We start from the raw sequence: 12748 nt of genomic DNA on the forward strand, positions 1-12748 counted from the left end.
AGCTATATCAGGGCGTGTTTGAGTTGAAACCCACATCATCTGACCTGCAAGTCTCTTCAACTCATGCTTTTCTTCTTCATTCAGTTCATCATTTTTCCTCAGTATCCTCCCTTTGCTTATTTCTATTGGAGATATGGAAGATACATATAGATCTTGTTCTACAGTGATCCCATTTTCCTGTTGATTAACATTCAGTCCAACATATTTGAATGTTCCACTTTCATGAGATCCCACCTTAAATTTTTCTTTCAATGTTGCAATCACATCCCTTTCAAACTCTGTGTTTCCACAGAAAACAAAATCATCCACGTGCATAGCAAGAATTCCAGTCAAATTTCCTTTAATATCATGCCACAAAAACAATGCATTATCATAAGCACTTGCTACTCCTTTTAATTCAATCAAAGCCTGAGTAACTCTCTTGTACCATGCCCGTGGAGCATCATTCAATCCATAGATGCATCTTTTTAATTTCCACACTTGAGATTTAGGACAAACATCAGATGGTGGCCTCAGGTACACATCTCTCTCTAAAATACCACCTTGCAAAAAGGCTGAGGTAAAATCTATGGTCTGCAGCATCCAATTCTTTATTGATGCGGTTAGCATGACCATTCGCATAGCTTCACGGTTACATGTTGGGGAGTCCGTTTTCAGATTACTATTTTCTTCATAGCCTCGTGCTACAAGGCGAGCTTTCATTGTTTTCTGATTATCCTTGAATTTTTCAGTAATCACCCATCTTGTGGATATTGTTTTTTGACCTGTGTATGGCACACATTCAAATACTTCATAGGTGTTCATGTTTTTTATTTCTTTATGCTTGGCATCCATTACAGCTTTCGACTGCTCTTGTTCAGCGGTGAGCAGGACTACATTTTCCTGTTCAGTATATTGGGGCACTTCTCTCCAATGATCAATATGATTCCAGTTGATACAAACTTGATCCTCGTTTTCATCCTCAGGTTCTATATTGCTCCAATGACTATATTTGCCAGTTGATTTAGGCTGTACTGACATAACCTTTCCTTTCTTCCACTCCCCACTTCCATTTATTTTATAAGTTATGGTCTTATTTCGGCCAGGTTTTTCAGTCTTATCTCTTAAACTGGTAGAACTATCAACAACTTCTTCTCTGTCTATATCTTCACTTTCTACCACTTGATTCTGCAACTCCTCCTCAACTGTAAGGTATTCATTCTTCCCTTCTGTAGTGTTTCCCAGCATTTCAGCTTTTTTTGTTCTTTTTTCGTTGTTTTTATTCACTTTCATCAATTGGCACGGATGCATCCTATAAAATGCTCCGCCATGTCTGATTAAGACAAACTGGCCTTCTCTGCCTAACACTTTTGCTGGACCACGCCATCCTTTAAAACTCTGCCTCCGATAATAGATTTGGTCTCCGGTAGCATAATCTTCATCAGCATAAGTTCTGACATTAGACCTGAGAGCTCTCCTAATTCTCTCACTGGACTCAGCTTCCAAAAAGTTTCTCCTTGCACTATGGAGAGCATTTAAATTTTTTCTCACCATGTCACTTGTAGTAGAGGACTCCATAGCAGGTAACTGGTCTGTCAGAATTGAGGGTGTATTTACATTGAAACCGAATACAAGTTCATTTGGACTGTGTCCAGAGTAATTGAGGAGGGCATTTTTTGCACAAATAGCCCATGCCAAGGCAATTTCAGGTTCACACTTCTCATCGTCAATTGTTTTTTTCATTGCCTCAGCAACTATCAAATTATGACGTTCTACAGTACCGTTGCTGAATGGACTTTCTGCGGCAGTAGTACAGGTCTCTATGTTGAGTTTTTCATTCATCTGTCTATAGTGTTCGTTGTTGAATTCACCCCCATTATCACTCAGAAAACGAACAGGAGATCCGAAATAGGTAATCCACATCATAAAGATGTTTTTGATGATCTCCTCCTTCTTCTTTGTTTTGATCAATGTTGCCGCTGAATACCTGGTAGCGGCATCAATGAGATGTAGTATCCACACCTCATTGTGGATGAACTCTTTCAAATCCATGCAAACTGTGTGATTAAATCTATTGCCAAGAGGCAATCCCACAACCGGTCGCAGTGGAGCTTTTTTAAATCTAAGGCAAATTTGACAGTTTTCACAAACCTCCTCAATCGCCTTTATAAATTCCTTGTCATTGAATTTGCCACTTTTTTTAACCAAGGAAACAAGTTTTTCCTTCGATGTATGAGCAAACTGTCGATGAAGTTTTTCTGCTTTTTTTTTTTTTTTCTGTGAAAGAACACTGACCAAAATTCTGAACATGTAATACAATGTTCTTAGTACCACTATGATCCAACAACTTATTTGTTAAGGGGAGACAATAGTGCCCTGAAGTTGTGGTCTTTAGTTCAATACATTTATCAAAAATCCAGCACATATCTTTCCGGAAATCTAGCACTATTCCTGCTGTCTTCATTGATTTGTGACTTAATAGAAGAGGCAAGTCGTTTTTCACAATATCTGCTTCGATATAAACTCTTATACCTCCGAGTGTAACCGGAAATTTAGCAACTTTAATTGCTGTGACAGCCACTCCATCACCAAAACAAAAACTCCGGTCTGAGTTCGTATACTTCACTAGTTGCAGGTCACTTTCATTTAAAGTATCTAAATAAACATCAAGCCACACTTCGCCAGCCAGTGTGCGAGTACAAGCAGAATCCAAGACTGCCATTCCAAATGTTTCCTTTACAAGATTTGAGATTTTTTCATTTGTACTGTTCAAATAAATATTTTCTTGAATGAACAACGTAATGTGTATTTGTTCTGTCGCTTCCGTAAACCTGGGCGTATTTCTAGGACACTCTCTAATTAGATGGTTCGGAGACTGACATTTGTAACACAACAACACGTTTCCACTTCGGTCACATGGATTAGATTGTCCTCGACGAAAACGCCTTTTGTTGTTACCCGGTTTAGAATAATTATAGTTGACGATTTTGGGCTCTGATTTCACTGCCGGTACATTTTCATCACGATAAATGTCACCAAATACTTTCTTTATCGATTCCTTCATGTTTTGATACGTCAAAACAGAACACGTTGTCCGCGCTAATTTTTCGTTCTCTTCCGATATGTTAACCGCGTTCAAAACAAGAAAAGCTTGCACTCCTTCCGGTAGAATAATGTGGAATTTTTTTAATCTTTGGTACAAAAACTCATAACGAACAAGAAAGTCATTTATACTGGTACCTGACGATCTTTTATAAGTGTAAAATTCCTTAAAAGTCATGTAAGCGCGCGTGTGTTCATCCTTTAAATATATGTCATCCAGTTTCTTTATTAAGATCTTCAAGCCATCTCGTCCGCCGATGTCACTTGTTGGCAATTCACGAACACATTCTCTAATATTCGGTGGTAGCGTCAAAAACACTGCTGGCCCTTTTTTTTTCCTCAGAAAGATCCGTGAACAACGACCACATTTCAACGTCTTGTTTCCAGTTCTCGTAAACATCCTCCCCCTCCAACAATGGAGGTTGTTTGTTCGAAGTTGCCATATCCGATATCCGATCTGTCTAGTGCTACAGACAAGCTGTACAAAAAAAAATTTTTTTTTTTTTTTTTTTTTTTTTTCGTTTTGTCGCACACAGAGGGATATCTCTGCTACCATTTGTTAAGACACTTGTAGTCTGTCTAAACTGTACGAACGAACTGACTAAACCAAGATGGCCGACTCCTATTTATATCACCACAAGCAAGGGAGGTAACCATGTAACTGAAGCAAGGGAGGTAACCAATGTCTACATTAACATCTGCGGCTACTTTTCCAATTTTTCCAATTTTGAACACTCTTCCGCTGTCTTCTCTTGAAAAAGGACTAATAAGTCTGAAATATATTGAGATTTATAACACCATTGAATACAACAGAAAAAAAAAATTACTGTTGTTTAGAGTTAAAATTTGTGTCAAAAAGAAAAAACAAACAACAAAAAAAAAGAAATTTATTTCTTTTGTTTGCATTTAATTTTACTCTATATAAAAAAAAAAAATCTCGCATTGTTATTGGCTTTTAATTTTACCTTATAATTTTCTTCAACAATGCTTCAAGCAAACTACAACCTACTTATATATATATATATATATATATATATATATATATATATATATATATATATATAGAGAGAGAGAGAGAGAGAGAGAGAGAGAGAGATAGATAGAGATATATATATATATATATATATAAAATATAAAGCTGAACGTCTGTGTGTGTGTCTGGTCACGAATAGGCTCCTATATGGTTGACTATTATAGAAAACTGATCACATATAATGATAGAAGATGTATCGAGACACAGGAATGAGTAGGTTTGATCTGGCATAATGATGATTCATTAAAATTGTGTCTGGATCATTCCATGTCAATTCACCAGGCCATTACACCCACCGTCACCGTATTACTTGAAATTTGGCACAAATATTCCCCTTTCATGAGTTAGGAAAATGTGCCAAATTATTTGGTCCTACACCTTACCGTTCGGATTTTATGGGAGGTGTAAAATTTGCATATTTTGCTTCTAAATTTATGCTGCAAAACGTCACGGAATTTCAGTGTTTTATAAAATTAAAAAAAAAAAATACTATCACATATTCAATATTTCTGAAATTTGGTAGGAAGGGCATTTAGGGACTTTAGAATCCGAATATTTAATTATTTTAACCCCATACCTGGTAGAAAATAAAAGTTTGCTCACACAAAAGCATATACTCCAAATCATCAATTGTTTACCTATGTAGCTTACGATCAGTCTAGAGAAAATATGTCCTCTTCAATTTTCATATGTTTTTATAGCATCTGCTATGACTGCTTATGTTGTTAAAAAAGTTCTGAGGGTTTCTAGCCTACTTTAGAAGATATTTTTTTTTTAATTCAATTTTCACCCCAAACAAGGTACAGTGCCACTTTGAAGTGGTCATAAGTTGCAGGGGTATTATGAAGGGAGATGAGTAGAAAGATGTCTGTTCACATTACACTTGAACTTCTGTATGTCAGTACAGTTGGGGAAGCAGAATCCCGGAAGGGAGTTCCAAAGTCTAGCAGTTCTGGGGAAGAAACTATTAGAGTAGAACGCCTTCTTACACCTAGGGATCTCTAGTGTGAAGAGGTGGGATTTGGCTGCTTGTCGGGTTTGTCGGGGATATTCACGTTTAGGAGGTACAAGTGCTTATAGTTCGTCAAAGCATTCACCATTAAAGTACTTGTAGAACAAGCAGAGGGATATAACATTTCGTCGATGGGACAGAGGCTGAAGCCTACATGACAGTTCAGGACCTATCAGGTTGGCGACTCTCTTTTGAACCCTTTCCTCCAGGAGTGAGAGACAAGTAACAGGTGCACCCTCTCCGAAATAATTTTATTAGGGAGGTCATTTATGAATATCAGGAATAATAAAGGTTCAAGGATAGACCCCTGAGGTACTCCCGCATTCATACCATATTGTTTAGATGTACGCCCGTCGAGGACAACCTGGATTTTTCTCTTATTTTTTTTCCTTTGTATGTGCGGTAATTCAGTGAAAGATTGATAAAGACAATCATCCTGATGCTCCCAAACTCCTCAAATGTTCATATTGTGCTAAGTAATTTCTTAAACTATTCAATAAGATAGTCTTTGTTAATTTAAAAAGAAAATAATTTACATATATTTTGCAGATATTGCATTTTGTATGGTGCGGATAGATTGTCTTTAACAAGTGATAAACATTGACTTATGTATTAGGATCAACACTTTATAGAGTTTTTGTAGATTGCATTAAACATTTAATTAAAAGAAATTATTTCTGATTGAATTTAAAAAAAAAAAAAATGAATTTCATTATTTTCACGAATCAAAAAACATTTGATTTTTTTTTTTGTTTTAAATGCGTGTAAATTTTTAATACCTAGAATATTTGTAATTGGCACTAAACATTTATATATTTTTTTATCCGGTAGAAATGCTTTCAATTTCATCACTTTAAAAATCATTTATATATTTTACAATTTTTTCAAAAAGTTATTTCCATTGATCTAAAAAATTTGTTTTCATTTAGAAGAAAGTGATATTAATATACAAAGTTTAAACTATGTTGTGCACCAAATTTTGTTGGGTACATAGATTAAATTGTTTTGTGTACAGTTTTTGCACAGATAATTTATCCACTTTGGACAAATGATAAACTCTACCATTTAGTGTTGTAGGGACATCAATAGTGCACAGAATATTTGCTATATCCTTAAAATCCTCTTTCCAATAAAATGAATGTGATGGAAGAGCTGGATGCAAGTCCTTATTTTCCATATTAATTTCTAGGACCATGCCAAACCAAACGTTACTATCATACCTGCAACAAACATATTCTGAAACAACAGCCACAATACGGAAGTCGTATATCAATTCATAGTTTTCATCTTCACTACATTGTTTCATGGCTATTTTATCTGTCGAGTGGAATAAATTGATGAAAACTTCTTGTCCCTGGAACTGTGAATGCATTTTCAAATCTAATAGTGAGACTTCTCCTTGCTTCCTCAACTTCCTTTTTAATCAAAATGAATTTGATTCCTTCAATTGCAGATTTGTATTATTCAAACATAGTTTCTGTTGAAAGGATTTGTTTGGAAGTTGGTCTTCATAGACTTTCTTTTGCTATTATCCTTTTCACTGTCCCACTTATGCCATTGTTTACCATGACTAGTTGCAAAGAAGTTGCATTTTGCATCGTCCAAAATCTTTTTGCTGATTCCACCACAACCATCTGTAAAATATTCAATACTTTTCACATTTGGCAAATTAGCCTTGATCACCTCGATACTGTTTTTCTGTACCATATAAACAAATGCCACATCATGGGAATTGTCACTCGATGTAATACAAAAACATTGACTTTGCATTGTGTTTTCAAGCTTAAAATAGAGTACCACTGAGTGTAAAGTACATTGAAAGGTACTCCAATGAAAACTCTAGATCTCATCTTGAACAAATTTGTGATTTTCAGCAAAATCCCCAAGAAATAAAACTTCGCTATCACTGATATCTTTTTTTTTTTTTTTTTTGCTTTAAATATCTGGATTGTGATTTAGTCAAGTAAGAATGAGGTGCTAATTTATTTAATTGCAAAATAACTAAATCCACATAAGCTTGACAGGATTCCTTATGAGTTATTAAAGTTGATCTGCCACTTGTTGTCCATTGGGAGAACTCAATAGAGTTTTCATTACCAATACATTCTTCAAGGATGTCGTAAAGAAATTTTTCCAGCTTCTGTGATGATTTAGGACAATTTAGGCACCTATGAATCATACACTGTCTATTACTTGTATTGCAGACTATATTTCACAGTACATTTAGTGGTTCCACTAATAGTTCGCTGTTTTGGTGGATAGTGCATGTGTACTTGCGCTACCAACAAGGACACACCATTTTGGTCTAAGACTACATAATTTTGAAAACCCTAAAGATACTGTCGGGTTTTGTTCCTTGAATGTTCTGAATAGCTCATTTAGGTTGCACAATATGAGTCTCTTCTGTTAATGTAAATTATGTTTAATACTAAAAAAGCCTTTCCTGCCTGGCATCAATCGAGTGTACTCATCAGCTTGATAAAATGCTTGCATTAAATGTACAATATCAACAGGAAAAGACTTGTCTCTCTTTTTTTGTTCATGCACAGCTAAAATACCACTTTCCAAACACAATTTGCGAGCCTTGTGTACAATGTGTTCTGAAACACCAAATACATGCATGATTTTTTTGTGTGACCAATCGGTAGGGGCAAGTATCAAGATCTGTATTTTCATTTTAGTGGATTCCACAATCTTCACTTTTGCTGCAAGAACCTCTATCATTTTATCGAAGCACTTAGCTTTATCTAAAATCTCATTTTTTAATTTTTTCATTACATAACAGCTCAGAGTCAATGTTTAATGACCTACTGACTTTGGTCTTAATACTTTGTATTGCAGAACAAAGTTTTCTTTTACTAAATAAACCTTTCCAGAGTCATGAAGTCCTTTTGTTTTCATTAAAGAAATTCCAATAGCAGAGAAACATTCACTGATATTTGTCTTCTCTGTTTCCGTTGCATCAAGCTCTTGGATACACGCCTTTGTTTTTGATCATCAAGAAGTTTGCTGATTCGTATTCGGCAATTAGGGCAGAGTTTCTTGCCTGGAATAAGTAACAACTTAGCCTTTGCTTTATCTGCCAACTTCAAAGAAATTGCTTTCAAATTGCCTTTAATTTGCTTCTTATGATTTTTAAATGGATTGCAACAACTCTTTTCAAGCCACTCATACTTAGTTAACAAGGTCTGATTGTGATGATCACAGATAGTCTGTTTTTTATCCTTATCAAATCCTGTCCTATAGGCAATAAGCTTTACATCCATTGCATCCAAATGATCCACTGAAATTAATCCAACTTATTTATCATGGAATAAATTAGTACTTGTTTCAATTGTTAGCTCAGTACAACAATTCATCTTTATCTGAACTGCCCCCCCCCCAAAAAAAAAATTACCTCAATTATTCTGTGTGCTAGTAAAAAATTCAAGTAGTAAAATGTCACCTTTCTCTTTGGATACTGGAGGAAAAGTGACTAATAAATATTTTAGATACCACAGACAAGTTCCAGTCTGAGTCTCAAAGGAGGGTCATAAATCCAAATTTATTACAATTATTAACCATCAGAGATCTTATCATGCTTAAACAATGGTCTACAAAGAATTTATTGCTCAGTGTAGCTTCATACTTAATGTTTTAAACTATTGACAAATACATTTTATTATCACTTCCTTCTAAATGAAAAAAAAAAGGTTTTAGTTTAATAAAAATAACTTTAAAAAAAAGAAAGAATCGTAGATTTTGCCATTGTAGCAGTTCGCAGGGTGTACATCAAGGAGGAGGAGGCAGAGAAAAGGAAGCAAACACTTAGAAGTTACCAGAGAACTGTAAGAAATATGGAATATGAAGGAAATTAGTATAATACGGCTCGAGTCTTGGAAAGAAATATGATTATTACCGTGCCTATGACACTGAGACATTGATTTGAAAACCTTAGATTGAGTATGGAGTGTTGGTGCCACATTTGGGCTGGTGCATCTATCACTGGTTTAAGGACTTTGACAGGGCCCACAAAAGGGTCTCAAATCAAATAGGTTCTGCAATATCAGCCAAGATCCAACCTTTGTCCTAATGCAACAATGCTGCATCCCTGTGCCTATTTTAGGTAAATGCTGGGTAGAAAGCATTTATTTTGTTTTCTATCTATCTATCTATCTATCTATCTATCTATCTATCTGTCTAGCAGAGTAAATAACAGAGACTGAATCATGGGAGTGATAAGTTGAGCGAGCATGCAGTTGCAGAAAGGGTCAAAGGGTCATGTTGTGACATGTATCAAACTTTGTTGACCGATCAGTTTGCACCGGAAGCATCCAAATGGGGATCGGCTGTTACGTGTCAGGCGTTCTGGTAAAAATAAGCAGAGTTAAGTTTAATGAGTTGGATCCGAGACGCCGAGAAAGACAGATGGGTTAAAACGGGTCTCCCCATGAGGGAGGGAATAGTCTCAGAATGGAGACATAGAGAAACGACAAGCCAAGATTCACTCTAGTTCTGCTGTGACGCGATGCCTGAGGAGTGAATAAAAAATATATATAAAAACACACATCGTCTTGGGTCCCTACCTTGAAGCGTTTCCTTGGGTCCCTGTCTTGAAGGTTTAAACAGGTTCCAGCTCCCCCAAGGACAGTTTGCGAATCTCTCAGAAGCGACCAGCAGCAGAAACAGGTATGTCATCATGTTACGTGTATTATATGTTCTGACATGCATGCCCCTATAACATTAGATGAGTCACGGGCTGTTAAGTAAATAGATATTAAGGGATATAAGGACAATAGTCAATTATAAGCAGTTAGAAACACCCGGTTAAATAACACATGGTTAGATAACACATGGTTAGATAACACATGGTTAAATAACACATGGTTAGATAACACATGGTTAAATAACACCCGGTTAAATAACACATGGTTAGATAACACCCGGTTAAATAACACATGGTTAGATAACACATGGTTAAATAACACATGGTTAGATAACACATGGTTAGATAACACATGGTTAAATAACACCCGGTTAAATAACACATGGTTAGATAACACCCGGTTAAATAACACATGGTTAAATAACACATGGTTAGATAACACATGGTTAAATAACACATGGTTAAATAACACATGGTTAGATAACACATGGTTAAATAACACATGGTTAGATAACACATGGTTAGATAACACATGGTTAGATAACACATGGTTAAATAACACATGGTTAGATAACACATGGTTAGATAACACATGGTTAAATAACACATGGTTAGATAACACATGGTTAGATAACACATGGTTAGATAACACATGGTTAAATAACACATGGTTAGATAACACATGGTTAAATAACACATGGTTAAATAACACATGGTTAAATAACACATGGTTAGATAACACATGGTTAAATAACACCCGGTTAAATAACACATGGTTAGATAACACCCGGTTAAATAACACATGGTTAAATAACACATGGTTAGATAACACATGGTTAAATAACACATGGTTAGATAACACATGGTTAAATAACACATGGTTAGATAACACATGGTTAGATAACACATGGTTAGATAACACATGGTTAAATAACACATGGTTAGATAACACCCGGTTAGATAACACATGGTTAGATAACACATGGTTAGATAACACATGGTTAAATAACACATGGTTAGATAACACATGGTTAGATAACACATGGTTAGATTACACATGGTTAGATAACACATGGTTAAATAACACATGGTTAGATAACACCCGGTTAGATAACACATGGTTAGATAACACATGGTTAGATAACACATGGTTAGATAACACACATTTTATAACATTTTATAACACATTCTCTTCTTCATAGTTTCTATCTCCAGGGATGCAAATGAAAACAAAGCCTTATACCAAGATATATACATAGTAAGACATATTTTAAAAATATAAAAATAAAAAGTAAAATATAGCGGAGTAAAGATTGAATCATGGGAAACAATAAGGTGAGCAAACATGCAGGTGCAGATAGGGTCGAAAAGTAATGTGACATGTATCAAACTTGGTTGACCGATCATTTTGCACCGGAAATATCAAAAATGGGGATCGAACGTGACATGTCAGGTGTTCCAGTTTGAATAAGACGAGTTAAGTTTAGTGGGTTGGATTTGAGACGCTGAATAAGCAAGATGGGTTAAACAGGTCTCCCCATAAGAGGGTGACAATCTCCAAATAGATGCAGAGAAATCATTGATTTCACTCCATGCTGCAGATGATGAGATGCCTGGAAGTGAAATAAACCAATGTGTTCAAACATGCATCGTCTTGTATTTATCTTGCATGCAGCTTGTTATAGCAGAATCCAGTTTCCCAAGACGTTGGCGAATCCCCAAGGCAGCAGCCAACAGTCAGAAGGCCACGTAGCAACAGGTATGTCATCATAAATGTACTTATATGTAATACACACACACACATCCAGTACCATTAGACAAGTCACGGCCCATTAAGTAAATAGACAATGAGGGATATGAGGACAATAGTCCGTTAAATAAGAAGTTAGATAACACCATGGTTAGATAATAACAAGAGTAAAATACACAACACCTATTTTGCAAGTAATTTGATTTAAGATGCTCTAATGAACTCATCACACTTGTGCTCCTTTAACATGCAAACTCCCGACTAACCCAACAAACAGCAAAATCCAACCTCTTCATAGTTGAGGCCTCTAGATGCTAGAAAGTTTTCTACTCTAATAGTTTCTTCCCTCGGATTGCTAGACTTTGGAAATCCTTTTCTGTTTCCTGCTTCCCTGACTGTACTAACCTGCAGAAGTTTAAATGTAATGTGAAGAGACATCCCGCTACTCAACTTCTAGACACAATTCCAAATAGTATCCTCTTGAAATCAAAGAAAAGATTATAACCATACAATCGACAGCAATGATTAGGTACGTGCAAAATGAATGGTGATCCCCCAAAATGTAATTCAGTTATCTCCCTTTTCGATAGGCACTAAAAAGCATGTGTGAAGGGAGATAACTAAATAATAGGTATGTGCAAAATGAATGGCCAAAACTCAAAATGTATAAACACTTTGATACCTCCCTTTAACTTAAACATTCACCAAAAATCAGGAAATTAACAAATTTTAATGAAATTTTCAGTATTTACCAAATAATGGTCACGAAATATTATGAACTCATTATTTTTATTTAAATCTTAGTGAAAATTATTTTGTTACAAAAAAAAAAAACGAACATAAGTATTCGATAATCTGATCTAATTCAAACATGTTAGAAATTCTGAAGCGGAAACAAAGCGTGTATTTTCAAGTTGAAAAACAAAAAAAATGGTACTTTTTTACGACGTGTCTCAGTGTATTATAAACACCCCCAACAACCCCATGTTAAGAACGGCTTTCGGAATAAACCCCCCCGCCCCAACCTCCCAATGTTAAGGATGGCTTTTAAGGTTGGGGGGGGGGGTATTCCAAAAGCCGTTCTTAACATGGGGAGGTTGGGGTGTTTATAATACGCTGGGGCACGTCGTAAAAATTTACCCCCCCAAAATAATTTCTATTAAAAAATTCAAAGCAATTTATATATTTAGACAAGAATTTTTCTTTTTACGCTGTTTGAAATTTTAA

The 12748-nt window shown here is 35.5% G+C and overlaps 1 protein-coding gene across 2 annotated transcripts in view; it reads right to left on the reverse strand.

Annotated features, from left to right (window-relative positions):
• Nucleotides 1–12748, reverse strand: part of LOC145247969 (uncharacterized) — a 394038-nt gene that overhangs the window by 331378 nt on the left and 49912 nt on the right. The window contains exon 3 of one of the 2 annotated variants that reach the window (XM_080109619.1): nt 9692–9864. The exons of the other annotated variant lie outside the window; for it this stretch is intronic. The gene's annotated coding sequence lies outside the window, so the exon portion shown is untranslated. The remainder of the gene's footprint in view (nt 1–9691; nt 9865–12748) is intronic. 2 annotated transcript variants of the gene reach the window in all.

This window comes from Euprymna scolopes, chromosome 26, assembly GCF_053919585.1.
Source record: "Euprymna scolopes isolate OS-2025 chromosome 26, ASM5391958v1, whole genome shotgun sequence".
Taxonomy (NCBI): domain Eukaryota; kingdom Metazoa; phylum Mollusca; class Cephalopoda; order Sepiida; family Sepiolidae; genus Euprymna; species Euprymna scolopes.